Source organism: Prinia subflava, chromosome Z (assembly GCF_021018805.1).
Source record: "Prinia subflava isolate CZ2003 ecotype Zambia chromosome Z, Cam_Psub_1.2, whole genome shotgun sequence".
Lineage (NCBI taxonomy): Eukaryota > Metazoa > Chordata > Aves > Passeriformes > Cisticolidae > Prinia > Prinia subflava.
This window is the reverse complement of record NC_086283.1, coordinates 9,380,542-9,393,833: the sequence shown is the minus strand read 5'-3', so window position 1 is coordinate 9,393,833 and position 13,292 is coordinate 9,380,542. Positions and strand designations below refer to the sequence as shown.

The following is a 13,292-nucleotide window of genomic DNA, read 5'->3' as shown; positions in this document are numbered from 1 at the left end:
GGCCAAGGTCCAGGTCCAGCCAAGCACACAGGTACGGCCCCGCAGTACACACCTCACCAACGCTATCTCCAGAGCCGAGGCTCCTGGACCTTGGAATGAGTCCTTCGGTTGGCAGCCAGTTAGGCAACCGGCCTCTCTCAGGCCCCTTCTCTCCCACGGGCTGAGACACGGATTTGTGTCTAGTCTACCTTTTTCGGCAGGATTAATGCACAACAAACCATGTGATTTCATGTACGCTTTTTAACAGAGAAAACTGTGACTGGTCACAGGTGTCTTCCCGGGGGCTATTGCTCAAATGGGTTAGATAAAAATGCTCTTGGTGCACGACAGCAGCCCCAGCTCAGCAAAGATCTGTGCTGTTAAGTTATCCTGTTACTGGGTTTTACAGAATTTCTTACATGACCATGTAGCAGAGACAGTGTGTTTTCAAAGAGTTTCGGGCATATTTTAAAGATTCTTATTTAGATCGCTGTGAAACTATGCTGAATAACGTGAGCTGAGGCACAGTTCCAGATTCCAAATTTTCTGAAACCAGAATTTTGAACTGTCTGTGCCAAGTAGTCCAGGTAACAGCACTATGACGGAGGCATCCTTAAAGAGGTACTCCATGAGCAGCAGAACTAATTTAGATAAATCTTTCATGAAAAACTTCCATGCCACAGTGTACAAAGCATCTAGAAGAAGAAGAAGAAGAAGAAGAAGAAGGAAAAAAAGAAAAAAAAAGAAAAAAAAAAAGCCAAAATCATAACCTAATTACTACTGGGCAGAGGGGAAGAAAATCAAGAGAGCTACAATAATATATACAATAACTTTAATACTGAAAAACCTGTCACTGTTCCTCAATTAAAGCCTAAATCACTGATATACTTGTACACTTCCATCTTACTCGGTTGGTGGCAGCTAAAACAGCCTGGGCACAGCTCAGCTACAAGTTGTTCCAAATGTCCCCATCTGTACTGGTTCTACCACCAGCCCAGGCAGAACATCCTCCACCCTAGCCACTTCTTTATTTGCATGTGCGTTTTGGCTCTCCTCCAGTGAAATCAACACAACATTCTCTTGCTGCTAAGAGAGTTGCAACACTGGTTGGGCAGCAGCTGTGTTAGTAGCAAAACTGCCACCTCCTATAGTTTCTTCTGTGTGTTTGTTTCCAAACAGAGCTATAGTAACAGCTGATTATTGCAGTCATTCTGAAATTTCAGAAGTCTAGATTTGAAAAGTGCCTTATGACCAGCAGCTAAACTGGAAGTAACTGCAACCTGGCTGTAACAGGTAAGTCAAAACAGGTTGCATCAAGATCTGTCAGTGCTCTGTTCTGTGAAGCCAAAGAGTTCATCTCAAAATTTATTATTTTAAGACTTCCTTTTTTAGCATAAATATAAGATGTCATTTATATTAGTATAATTAACTACATTTGCATTCATTCTTAGGCCCATATTTGCATAATGCTCAGAAGTTCAAGGAATTCCTGGATAATTCCATTAAGACTTATTTTCTGTTGGGAATCCTTGGCAGATTGAAAATCCTGCTTTATTTCTGAGACACAGCCAAATTTTTTTCCTCAAGGAATGACGCATTCATACTGCTGTAATTTAAAAGAAATACAAAGTTTCTAAACTGTCTGTCAAAAGCTAGAAGGGCACAGTAAGACAAGAGGTCATGTACCTTTCAAACTGTACACGCAGCACTTGAAGAATATCTCCAGCTTTTGTGTATATTTTTGTGATGTACAGACCTAATCAGAAAGTCTGATCTTTGTTATGTCAAGTCTGATAAATCTTAAGCAAACACTGACAGAGCCCAATTCTCCCTCTAAAACTGAAAGAACAATTTGTTTGTACACTGCAAACCAGGTATTGCCCAACAGTACTTCACGGTCCTGATTCACTATTGTTTCGTTCCTGCTTTTCTTACACCCGTTTCAGGTGTTGCTATTACATTTGAGCTAGCACTAAGGGCCAGGGCACCAGATGGTGACTGGCAGTGGGCAAGATGACAAATTAATCAGCTTCCCCAACATTACATGGGGCCAAAAGCTCTCTGAGGTGGATTTCTTGTAAGAAACCTGCTGAAGCTGTAGCTAATTACATCAAAGCTAACATGATTTGTAATCATACTTGTTATTTACTTACCACAAAGTCAGAAGAATCCTGTTTATTTTCATTCAAACTTCCGAAAAAAGATCTACTTGAAAATAGAAATCATATTATAATGTTGTAATTTGGCGGGTAAAAGAGACACACCCAGCCTTTGTACTAACATTTTCACCTTTTTCCTCTCAACTCTTATTTGAATTAACTATTTAAATAGGATAAAAAACTTATATCCTGTAACTAAACACCTTTAATGAAATGGTATATAGCAATTGATATTTTAGGGGAAGTACCCAAGTAAGTGAGACTGAAACACTTCTTCAAATATTTTCTCTAAATAATTCTCTTTACTGGGGTGAGTGAATTCCCTGCAGTTCCATTTTTTCCTTTTTAACTTGACCAGAGAGACTCAAATTCTCACAGCCACTGTACTTTAACTTCCAGAGACTCACAGCCATGAATTACAGATGAACAGTATGCTAAGGTAGATACTCCAATATTGCCAGCTCAGGAATCTTGCAGTTCTCCTCAGTTATATGCTCTTCCAAATACTGACAGGGAATTCTGAGATCAGAGCTCTAGAAACACAGTCCAATGTACTGTGAATACCAAAAAAAAAAAAAAAAAAAAAAAAAAAAAAAAAAAAAAAAAAAAAAAAAAAAAAAAAAAACCACAACCACACCAAAACACAAAGCCAAACAAAAAACACTGTTTGGCTTAAAATTCTTAACATATAAAAGCCTGACTCTGTATACATTCATACTGCAGACCTTGGCTCATTTTTGAAAGCTTGAGTACACAGACTGGCACTGGAAAGGTGTTCTTATAGATCTTATAGAAAAGTTTCTGAAGCTAGAGAATTAGAAAGGATCTTTACTTTGAGGTACAAAATACCTCTAACTTGCACTGTACAACTTTCAACAGAAAAAGTGGGATCCCAATTTCCACAAAATAGTTTGACTCTGTAATTCAAATCATTTAATAGTGAATTTGAAGTGGGTGGGGCACGATATGGACCTCGAAGTATGAGAGGTATAATGGCACTGCTATGGTAAATCAATCATAACCTGCTTCTTTTCTTAGGCTGCACTATCAGTACCATTTTTGTGCTGTTCACTACCATGAGAAGCTTGGCTCCTACAAGAGGTTAACATTAAGCAAGATTTCAACCAGCAAGAGGTATTACTTGTTCTACAACCCACACTAGCCAGTTCACTTACAGTCTCTCTGTGAAACTGTAAAACACACTGTTTCTCATAAGAAATGTGATACATTTGCTCCTGAGGACTAATTATTGTTTAAAAAAAATCTTAAAAACAAAACTTCTGTAATAAAATAACTCTCTTAAATCCTTCGCTGTTTACACTTTTAGCTATAGAGATATTTAAGGATCTTCAACCACAAAGATAAGAATTGTCTTTAATGAAGGTATGCAGATGAAATTATCTTCAGTTCATAGCTACTCATTAGAAAATTAAGCTTGTAAAATTCCACTGACACTTCAGAATTACTATCTGTACTTACCTTGTTAGCATAGGGTCAAGATTATTTCGACCCTATTGCTACTGTCAAAGCTTAAACGTGTTTGGAGTCGGAAGATTTAGCCTAGGACCATCTCTAATTTTCAGTTAGTAAGCAGGCCTCTGACTCCCAAAGCCAGAAGCTGTTGGGCTACAGCTTTGGATGGTAGGAAGTGCCTGGAGAGCTGAGCCAGCCTATAGCAGCTGTGGGTCATGACTCAAAGCATCTTAGATAGGTGCACTGAGAGATAGGAAGTAATAAGATGTCTTAAAAATAGAGCAGTATTTGCCATGAAGATGAACACTGCTCACTTTGCTCAAACAATCTTTACCAAAGAGTTATCTTCTGGAAAAAAATACAGGTCTTCTGCAATTTTGGGGGGAAAAAAGCAAAATAGACACTACACATTCTTATCAGTTAAATTCATCTTGTAAGAAAAGGGAACTTCAACAGTTTGGAATTCTTTTTCAAACCTTATTTTAAACTGTACCATTACAGGAAAGAATTTTTACATTTACAAATTCAAAGTGAATTTTAACAGGATTTCAGCCTAGTCTCCCCAAGTCTTGCAAACACACTTCCAAATTTAAATCTTCTATTGTTCTAAAATTAGCTTTAACAACTTGAAAGCTTCAATAACACTGATGAAACAATACATGTTTTGTGGGAACATGTCTAGTAGTGACCTTTTAACCTGCTGATGACCTCTAAATCCACCAGAGGACCCCAGGGGATGGTCGGTTCATGACAGAAAGCTACAAGCTCAGATTCTATTGACATATCTGCACTGAATTGTATGTATCTACAGAACAAGGGTTCACCCAGAAAAAAGGAGAAGCAGCCATTTGTCAATATTAGTTCGATTAGATAAGCGCAGTGGTGTCAGCAGGACGTCTGAGACACAATATGCTGGCGTTGTCTTTCACAGGCTGGATTCTGCAGGGATCAAGATGACCCCTGTGAGGCAGCAAATCAGCTGCAGGACTCCTCTAGGCTTTTCCTTCACAATCCAGTACAATGAAAGAGTAAGTAGAATTTCTGGGGAGGGACCGAAGCAGCCTTTCCAGCTCCCATCACAGATCCAGAAAACAATTGTTTGAGACACTTTTCTAGATAAGTGGCCTTCAATACATCAGTCTCTCCCTTTGTTTCTTGGAGATACAGCTGCTAAACATGCTTGAAATAGCAATTTCTTACTGAAAATATGAACACAGAGCTCTGAGTTCATGTCAGTATTCTTAGCACATCTACAAAATAGGTGTTCTACCAGTTCCTGGGACTGGCAGCTCTGCATTGAACTTAAGTTTTCAACAAACACTAAAATTAGAGGGAAGAAAAGGAGCTACAAGGTACAAGATATTTTACTTCAGAGGAAAACCACAATTGCAGTTCAAACCTTCCTATTGTGGGATGCAGTGGTTAGCATAGAGCATCAGGTCTTTCAGTCACTTCTCTTCTACACAATTAACAGTGACCTTTTAAAAGTTCTAATCAGCAGACACTACTCCAAGCCTGCATGAGTTCTGCAGTGCTGTCACCATGCCAAGTTTCAAGTCAGGATATACCTAAACTGTGGTGTTTTAATCTATACAAACAATAGTGCACAAAAGACAAAGTACTTAAATTTGAGACATGGTTTTTAATCAAGTATTAGTTCAGTCATTTTTGGAGCTATTGAAACCAGAGAACATCTCAGTTTCAACTCCATCCTGAGTGTACTTGTTTTACCTAACTGCAGGTATCTGCAAATAATCAAAGTTAACTTGACTTTAAAGATATTTAGTACCATTCTGCTGCAAGACCAGCAACATCATCACAATGGCGTGCTATTTCACAAAACATGATTGTGCATAAATACACATAAATAAGAGAGGTGTTTAGCATATTCTAACACAAAGCAGGTAAAGATTTTATAGGAAAATCTTTATCGTATGCAGACAGAGGTACAAGGACACTTGGCACTTGAATCCCAGGTTCTGAAGAGTCTAGTAAATAAAGAAGAGAAAAAGATAATATTCAGTGTTATCATAATTGGAATCTGCAAATTTTCCAGAAGTTATCTTAGGAATCTGAAAGCTACTAATAACTTACATAGGTCCAGGATTTTCAGAATGCTTGTCCCTTAAAGTAAAATATACGCAATTCAGTAAAACAGAGAGCTATTATTATTGTTTTGATGGTCTCTACCCTTTCACAAAGGTCATGGATACATCCGACTTCAGGGAGTTAACTGAGATGATGCTTATGTGCTAAAAATAATGGAGTGAAACAAACCCTGCCAGGATGGTAATCATGACAATAAATCTTCCTTCAGCAATTAGAACTGAAGCACCAGACAAATACTTATTTTGGTTACGTGTGTAAATCAATAAATAAATTCAACTTATATAACAGCATGTTCTAGAGCTCAGTAGAATTTATGGGGAGAAGAGCTCCTCTGTGAAGCTTCCTCACCTGAAGAGGGAAGCAATACTTCTAGAAAGCAGCTGCTCATCAGTGTTCATTCACTAGTTTTTCCTTTCTGTCCCAAATAGGTTTCCTAATGAGTAGAATATTTCAGCTATTTCATCTACCCACAGTGCCCTGTTTTCCAAGATACGTCACACTGTTAAGCAGAGTATGAGAGGATATGCAAACCTCATATATTCCCTTGGCATTCTCACTTAGCAGTAAAGGAAAGTTGTGTATATGCACAGTGGCATTTCAGTATTATTCAATTGATTTGTCTACAATAGCAAGAGCAAAATGAAGCACAAAAGTCTGAACTTTCTCTCTGTTGTACACAAAGTTACAAAATGTTAAGGGAATAGTTATACCTGACAAGCAGGTGTTACATGTGTATCTAGCTAAACAGTTTTCAGATTTGAACACTTGCTACTTACGTAGAGAATTTCTAACGCCATTTGTAATTGGCACTGCACACACTTTTTAAGAGTTTTATTTAGTGGTGGAGTTGGATGTTACTCTGTGTGCACATGTGTGTATGTGTGTGTGCTTTCAGGTGTTCTTGGCAGTGGGAGCTGTTGAGGAAAACCATTTGTACGTGACAGCAGATTACCATATTCAACTGTTTTGTCTTTAAAACCTTGCACTCTCTTCTAGGCCTAACATGATTAAAACCTGCTGAGGCAGGAGTACAGCCAGCTCTGCTGAGTAGTCTATACACAATGTGTACAGAGGGCCAAGGCTGGCTGGAGTCGTGAATGTAGCAGAGCACTGATATTACAGGAGTTGTGAGTTTACAGAAACAAAAATGTTCTATGAATAATAAAAAAAAACCACTAAAAAAAAAGGTTTTGGAAGATGTACATTAACATATCATCAGGTCAGAGCACTAAAAAAAAAACCCTCTAAAGAACCACCACCTTTGTTTACCACAACTCAAACATGGAAGTGTTTGACTGAAACCTGAAAAAGTAATTTAAAAAGTGAGGAAGAAACTCCAAATAAACAAAAAACACCACAACCTTTCAACGTGTATTTGCTACCAGTTGTGGAAAACTGTGGAAAGTGTTAAATTGCCTAAAGGATAACACAGTACAAACACTTGACAAAGAATACCCCCTGAATAAGTTATAGATTAAAAAGGTTACAGATTCACAACTGTAGGTCCCATGAAAAAGATCCTCCCCCACCCCCCAAAAAAAAAACCAGAAAACTAGTTCAATACCATTAACTTAAGGAAGGTGGCTGTAGAAGTGTTCAATTACTTTACAGCTCAGTTCCCACACTGGATTCTAAACATCCTAACCCTTAAATGCTGTAGAAGATTTACACAATTAACATTTTGAAAGGTTTTCAAAGAGTAAATACACTACAATCAGTCCTATGTGTCCATTTGTGTTCTTTGAGTATGAATCAGAATGGAATCTCTCTGGCAAAGGACAAGAGAGGATGGAGTATTTATGAGAATGGAGAACAGAGGATAAACAATTTATGTCAAAAATTAAGAGTCTCAGTCTCTATTTGCTTGGCCAACAAAAGGAGTTTCCTCAAGCAAGCCTAAAAAGGAAGAGAAACATAAAAGCTCAGGTCAGCCCATTCCCTTTTTTGTGAGCTTGTCAAACTAGTCTGTGGACACAATTGTCTAAACTCGAGGCTGCAGAAACAGATAATAAGTTCCTACAGATGAAGAAGTGACCTCTCTATACCCATTTGTATAGCTGTCAGAGTATACCAACATGAACAAATTATAAACTTATTCAAAAGTAATTCTTATTTTTAGCAGACAAGCTTTGTAAGCAAATGCTTACAACTGTAAGAGAACCAGTGGGAAAAATGGCCTTAAGCAACTGCCCTAGAAATGGTTCATTTTGGGGGTGACTGCCTTCACCACAGGGCAGAAGAGCACACCACAACCAGTAAGAAAGCTTCATAAGTAAGCAATTATCAGTCTAGTGCCCAACACCACGAGTTGTTGAGATTCCTAACATAGTTGCTGGTGGTTAGTTATGATCCCTTAGGAAAGAAAGATTCACCACCTAATTCCTGCAAATAATCACAGGCCAGTCCTCACTGAAGACCAAGAAAGCAATAGTTTAATAGCACTAAGCATTTCAAGTGTAACATCCATCTGAGAATCTCAAGAACATTGAATTTGATGAGCTCATCTTCCCAAAACCTGTGAGTGAAGGAAAAACTGCATTAGTTTGTCCTGACTGGCAAACTTACAATAGTGTAGCTCAATGACTTAAATGCAAACAAGTGCATGGAATCCACTTTTTAAATTCTTAATACATATCATCCCCTGATGCTCTACAGAGCAGGTCTTCTGCAAGCACTTCAACAAGGGCAAGGCTGTACATAGGATTAAATGCCTAAACAAGAGAAGCAGAAGGTGTTAGCTCCGAATTTGAGAGGCATGTTAAGCATTTTACCAACATTTTTTTATTTTTTTAAGTATATACACCTCAGAACAGAAAATAACAGTATTTAAGGAAATGCTGTAATTGTATTGTTTGGGAGCGAAGAAGCAAAGTTAAACATTGGTTCAAAATAACATGGGAGAAGCACTTCTATTTCCAGCAACACATTATTTAACTGCAGAAAGAGATGATCCTCCCTAAATGATCCAAACTTTTAGCTGATCTCTTTAGTAAGAAAAGCATTAATCACTAACACCTGTGAGATAAAAGGATAGGCAAATGATTTTATGTGTGGCAAAGATGCCATGTCACTGAAATATCTGTCAACAGTGAAATATCTGTCATCAGGTCAAGTGGCAACTGCCAGGAGGGTCAGACAAATTTTCTCCCAAAGACCAGCCGAGGTAGAGCATTTAAACACGATTTTTTGTTGTACGGCCCAGAAGGAATAGGATGGGGAGTATTTGGAAAGCATCAAGTAACTATTGGGGGAGGGAGGGGCCAGGAAGGGAGTGATGAATTTGTAACTACACTGACAAAGAATCCAACATTAAATAAAGGGTAGCAAACGTGCTCCTGCCCTTTAATCTTTTCATGCATTTCTCATTGCCAATATACATATGACACTAAGAAACATAAAGATCCCAAGTCCTGACTTAACCACCTACACAGTGTTTGAGAAATCTGAAGCCATCTCACACAGACTGATAACATCAGAACCTGTCAGAAACCGAAGAGTTTAAGGGAGCAGAACCAGCCAATTTGTTCCTGCAGTGCTCAGTGCAGGTGATTACGGCTCAGGCCTAGTAAGCTCAGCATCAGGTACTACCTTACTCTGCTCTGATGCCTAGAGAACACTAGAACAAATTCATTTCTGTGTATTGGTATATCTTCCAGCACAGTGTTGCTGGAATTGAACAGTATTGCTAAAGTATCCCATATCACAGCACTCAAGACCCAACAACACACACAGGTTTTGCACATACTTAAGGAAATGTGACATTTTAGGGATTTCCAAGGCCTAAACCTTTTAAGTGCCATGCAACATCACATGTGCCACATCCTGTGGATGTTTTATGGCATTCTAGGGGTTGTTTTTACTGAAATGTCTAAAACTTCTGTTGTGATGAATAATGATGCTTGCTTTATCTTTTAGTTATTAAACACACAGCATAAATTCAAAATGGATTTTCTTAGAGCCATTTGGTTGACTGAAAACAACATCAGTAAAATAAGCAATTCAGTGATGGGTATACATACCTTTGTTTATGGAGAAGAGGTTCTGTCACAGTGTCAGCCAATACATATTTTGACTATGTACTCAAACACTTCTCAATGCTTCCATCTTCTCAGACACAGTATTTTCTTACTGTTTATAAAGCAAACCTCTCCCCTCTGTGTCCTTCACTTGACTTGGTAATATGAGAGTGTTTGAAATTCGAACAAAACCTCCTTGTCTTGGGAGTACAAGGGGCGGAGGAAGACGCAGTTGGAGCAATAGGTGGTTCTTAGAGCCATCCCTTTGATAAAAGTCAAAGGACAGGACACTGAAGAGGCCATTCCAGGGCAACTGTTCCTGGGCCACTTGTCTCCAGCTCCTTCTCCATACTTTGTTACAGAGTTTTCTGACCAGTGAACTCTACACTGAAAGTTGCCTCACTGTTTTTACTTTATCAAAATATTGGAAAATGCAATGACACCTGCCCTAACATTACCCACATTAAATAGTGACTTAATGTTGCTTGACAAAGGTTGTACATATACACAAGTTCCCTTTTGGTCTTTTTATTGAAGCAATAGGATTTGATTTATGAAACACCTGGCAAGGATAAGGTCCTATGACACAAACTGGAAGCAGGTAGGGGGTGATCATAATGCCTTACTGAAGGAGAAATATCTTCATCTCCTGCTGCAAGATTCCAGGGATAAATATATAAATGTTTCCTGTGAAGTCATTCCCATACTCCAGTATGTGAAAACAACTGTCAACATTCAAGAAAGGCTGTGTTAAACAGCTGAAACACTCTCAAATGATTTATCCAAAATAAACTTCCACCAGAAACCTACCACAAATACTTATTCCTCTTAACTCTTAAAAATGAACAGTTGCTCTGGTTTTAAAGCTGTTTCACATTCTTGAATTGAAACTTCAGAACTTACATTATTTTAATTCAACTAAGTACTGCTGTGTTTAACACTGAACAGAACTAAGGCTTTGCATTACTAAAACCAAACCAAACCAAACCAAACCAAACAAAAAAAAAAAAAAAAAAAAAAAAAAAAAAAAAAAAAAAAAAAAAAAAAAGGAACCCTCTTCCTATCTTATGAAGAGCCAGGATTTTGTTGCTTATCTCAGAGGGAAAGGACTGGACAAGGATAGGGTACTCACTCTCTCCTCTGAGGTTTGTAAGGAGAAATAAAATTGTTTGGATAACAAAGCAACAGAACTGCTGTGTAAGGCCTAAATCAGTTCCATCATTTCTCACAGATGCACAGACACAGCAAACCAGCATGGATCTGGACAACAGGGGACTCACAGGGGGTTGTTAGAAGACAAAAGGAAGGAGAGAAACTTCAGAGACAAATCTCAACAGGAGATGGGATTATCAAGTGGGCTGCTGAACTGAAGTTATCCTGAGAAAGTCAGTGTGTTGTTATCTTAAAAAAATACTTGCTTCCTGTAAAGTTGCACAAAATCAAATTCCTTTCATGCAGTAAAGACTCAAGGCTATATTGCGTTTTTATTTTCATCTATATGATTAAAGCACTGACTTGCTTCTTTAGGGTATTTACCTTTTAGTCCTGTTACAGCAAACCCACAGTATCAGAGAATACATGGCTCAGCTCCTGCCAAGAGGAGGAGATTCACAGCTGCCCTCTTGGCATGCCCCCGCCCCTGAATCCCAGCACCCTGTGGATCAACAGCAGGGGTCGTGTCCCTGCAGTGTGTCCTGCTCTGACAGGTGCTGGCATTTGGCAGCAGTCTCAGCAAGCAGGCAGTTATCAGACAGGAAGGCTTGGCTGCAAGTCAGAAAGCCAAGCTCATGGAAACCATGGAAAGACACAGAGGATACAAAGGTGTTAAATCCCTTCTGTCCTTGAACAGGCAACGACTGCTCTAAACTATGCTGACTGCCAGCAGTTGCAGGTGATTTTTCAGAAACTAGAACACCAACAAGCAAAAATAATCTGAATTTAAGCACAGACAAATATTTACCAGAAAATTTAGAGGATGTCTCTTAGCTCTTCATCATCTTCTGGCTCATGACACACTAAATTATTCGAGGTGCTCAGATCATGCTGTCTGGTTTAGCTGCATCTTCAGATCTGGTTTGAAGCAGTATACCTACTGTTTTTCCTCCAAATGAAGCCTAGCCTCTCCATCCTTCAACATCAGATACCATCCCTCCACTTTCTTCAGGAATTGCAAGGACTGTTCTGCTTCCACTGTTTTATAACTGTGACCCTACAGTTTTAGTGCTAAACCAACAGGTAGGACTCCCTTAAATCTGCTAAAGACACTCCACTTGCACAGAGCTTGTTTTCAATTCATTGTGTTTAAATGCCAAGAATTCCTCTGAAAGCAGCACACAGGGCAGAAGGGCAAGTTATTTTCCCTTTTCCCTGCCTCTCCCTGATCACACATTTCCAAAACATCAGCACAAGAGCAGTCTTCAATTGGTAAGTCTCAGCTAAACTTTAGAAAGAAAGGATTGTTGTCAATTAAAATTGCTTTGTATCTCAGCTTACTAAACTAATGTTCTTAATTACACATTAGCAGCCATGCTCAAAGCATGGTTACCCTAATCAGGGAAAGAGATCAGGAGAAATTACTTCATGTCTTCTCAGCCAACTTCATCTACTTTTAGCACACCACCTTCCCCTGGACTGATGCTATTCCTGCTCATTTACCTTACACTAAACAGTGACATTCCCAGGAGACCTATGCATGTAACCTACCAAACCAGAGACTGATTTTCCATAAAAGTCTATTCAAAAATCTGCTTTAAAAAATATCATGATGCTGTCATCCTACCTCAAGCTGCAGTTTCATCTTTTGGGGTGGGGTTTTACCATAGAGAATGGGCATTGTAATGACATGGCACACTTGTCGGGAAAAGCCCTTTATACTTTTTAGGTTGCAACCACACTAGATTATTTGCAGCTACTTGTAAGTTCTAAGGTTCATCAAAGCAGAACGATTTTGTCCTTCTAATTCACATAGATCAACATAGATACTTCTCTTCCAAAATTGTACATGTACTTTGCACAGATGTTAAAACTACACGAGGTTTAAGACAGTAGAAACATGAGATTTGTTGACCTGCACAACCTGAGTATGTTACTCTTCAGTTACTTTAAAGACACAGAACTGCATACAGGACAAAACTGTAAAAGAAATCAGGCTAAACACAGACAAACTGCCAAGATTTAAAATATTTGTCTTTAGCTATGCAAAATAAAGTCACAACTTATAACAATCATGGAGGCCTTTCATCAATGTATATTTGATGTACTTTCAAGACAGAGTTTGTCAAACACTGATGGACCCATTTATAAAACTTAAAATTTGTTATGGAAGTTAATGAAGTCTACCCTTACAATGAAAAAACTAAGTACATTCTGGAAAAGTTGCTCTTTTTTCACAGTATCGTTACCAAATAGATATAGATAGATTGTTTTGTTTTTAAATAGACTGAAAACAGTTACTCAGCATTTGCTGGGCAAAGAGCTAATACCTCTCATTTACTTTGGGGTTAGACATAGCACACTTTCTAACCCACAGAAGCTATCCTTAATTAGAGAGTAACCG

At 38.5% G+C, this 13,292-nt stretch overlaps 1 long non-coding RNA gene across 2 annotated transcripts; it reads left to right on the top strand.

The window, feature by feature from the left end:
- Positions 1-53: 53 nt before the first annotated feature.
- Positions 54-12,855, top strand: LOC134564630 (uncharacterized). Of its 2 annotated transcripts, none has more exons than XR_010083587.1 (4): positions 54-1,272; positions 3,177-3,272; positions 4,543-4,639; positions 10,968-12,855. It is a non-coding gene; the product is annotated as an uncharacterized LOC134564630 (long non-coding RNA). The 2 variants fall into 2 exon arrangements; XR_010083588.1 differs by lacking the exon at positions 10,968-12,855 and adding an exon at positions 5,814-6,257.
- Positions 12,856-13,292: the final 437 nt, after the last annotated feature.